We start from the raw sequence: 2500 nt of genomic DNA, 5'->3' as shown, positions 1-2500 counted from the left end.
ATGCATTCAACATTTCTCTGTTAAAACTGTTACGAAGATTGAACACCAAAACGCATCATTTATTCTCACATTAATATAGAAATGATGACCTTTTATGGTTATTAAACGGTAAACCTCCAACGAGGTTTTGATATAAACAGCTGCCTGGTTATCACTTTGGCTGCACCATTTTTTTTTAATGGAATGAATGTATGAATTCGTATTAAACACAATTTTCTCTGGTAGAATAAAAGGTGTCTAGAACAAAAGCAATTAAAATGAATGCATGAATACATGAATATAATCACGATTGGCTACCCTATAGATATTGGGTTCCTTGTTCTTTTTTCTCATTTTGAAAATACTTCGACATTTTACGTACGTATTTCATTTTATATTCAGTTTATGAATTGTTCATAAAATTCACTTAATTCACATACATTACGCGTTTCCTATCTCTTCAACAGCTCTTCCAAACATACATACATACATACATACATATGTACATACATAAGTGCAAGGTGATTAATATTAGGGAAAAAGGGTATTTTCTATCGTAAGATATAACAAATTCCTTTCTATTTCACAAAAGCTTCAGCAATTGGCATTTTGCATTCAATTTGTCTATTATCATCAGCAGAATTCTAACTTATTCACAATCACCAGACCTTTCCTCTCTCTCCCACAGCATCAGCGTCTTCTCTCTATCTTCGATCATCGTGGAAACTAATATTAACAAGGCGTGGTCAGACCTCCAGCTTATACGGAAAGCGTGCTAAAATCTACGGTCGAACAAAGCGTTGTTTCGCCAAAGAAATTAAAATAAATTCGCTATATTTTATTAGAAATCATTTTCCTGTACTGTTTAACATGGACATTAATTAATTAATTTTTTTTTACACATTCATTCTCATGAACAAATCATAAATATCCTATCCCAAAATTCTTGTATCTTTAACTCGACGCGAAACACCATTTTTAGACCTTTTTATGCACTTCTATAGGGCATTCCTAACCACCCGCCTCCCCCAAAGAAAGCAACAACAACAACAACAAAACAACAACAAAGTAGTTTGGATAGGCTTACTTCCCAAGTAAGCGAAACGAAAAGGAAGGACCCATTCAGATCATTTTACCTTCCGGCAGAATCGCCAATATCTCTCTCTCTCTCTCTCTCTCTCTCTCTCTCTCTCTCTCTCTCTCTCTCTCGAGCAAGCTGCATCAAATTAGGCTGTTAGTACCTTCCCCGTAATGGCCTGGGTTCTTGCATTACGGGCCAGTTTTAGGTTGGAGTTCCCTAATAACGTCGTTATCGACTTCCCGTTTTCGCTAATTCCCAATTGGGTGATGTGGGGGTGTCTCTTTTATTTTCTTTGATTTCGTTATACGTTTTCTCTCGGCCTTCGAGGCGATTCTTTTTCTAGGTATTATTACTATTATTATTATTATTATTTTTATTAGTTCATCTTCAAGTTTCTATCTTAACAAAACTAGATACTATTATTATTATTATTATTATTATTATTATTATTATTATTATTATTATTATTATTATTATTATTATTTGTTCATCTTCAAGTTTCTATCTTAGCAAAGTTACTTCTTATTATTATTATTATTATTATTATTATTATTATTATTATTATTATTATTATTATTATTATTATTATTATTATAACTTGCAATTTGCCTTCGAATGGTTCTATGCAATTAAGGAATCGAGTTATTCTTGCTCAATTCTCATCGTGGGCAAAATCCTAAATGTTAAAACCGTCACTGTTATGGAAATCGAAGGCAATCTGACATTCTATGTTGAAATAAGTCATTTATTAAATGAATGCGAGGCATAAAAGAATAGGAATGAATATTCATGATTCCATTTCAATGTCCCCAATTCTAGACACCTTTCGTCGTACGTGATAAAATGCATTTTGTAGGAATAAATCTCTATGATTTCATTCTAGTTAAATGGTGAAGCAAAATGATAACTGTGCAGCCGCTTATATGAGAAAGAAAAACAACTTGTTATGGTTAACCGCTTAATAACCATAAAAGGTGATCATATCTATTAATGTGAAAACTAATGACGCGTTTTTAGAGGGTAAATCTTCATAACAATTTTAACCGAGAAATGTTAAATGCATTTCAATGCATACGAAGTTTGCGAGGATGTAAATGTATAGAGAATAATATCAGCAAAATCTGTATTAGTATTATTTAAAAAGATTTAGTCATTTGTGAAAATGTATAGTTACAGATATGATACATATTTCATTGTATGTATGTATGTGTAACACTAAAAAACCACCACATCTGTAAACGGGATATTAATCTCGTTATTTATTTGGTAAACGTGTAATTCCGAGCGTCAGGCATACCAACACATAATATCTCTCTCTCTCCAAGCGACCGCTCTCTCTCTCTCTCTCTCTCTCTCTCTCTAAGCGATACCTCTCTCTCTCTCTCTCTACTTCTTTCTCTCCATGCTAACAGGTAATCAAATGAGAGAGTTGCATTACAA

The sequence above is a fragment of the Macrobrachium nipponense genome, chromosome 45 (genome assembly GCF_015104395.2).
Source record: "Macrobrachium nipponense isolate FS-2020 chromosome 45, ASM1510439v2, whole genome shotgun sequence".
NCBI lineage: Eukaryota > Metazoa > Arthropoda > Malacostraca > Decapoda > Palaemonidae > Macrobrachium > Macrobrachium nipponense.
Note: the sequence above shows the minus strand (reverse complement) of the source record.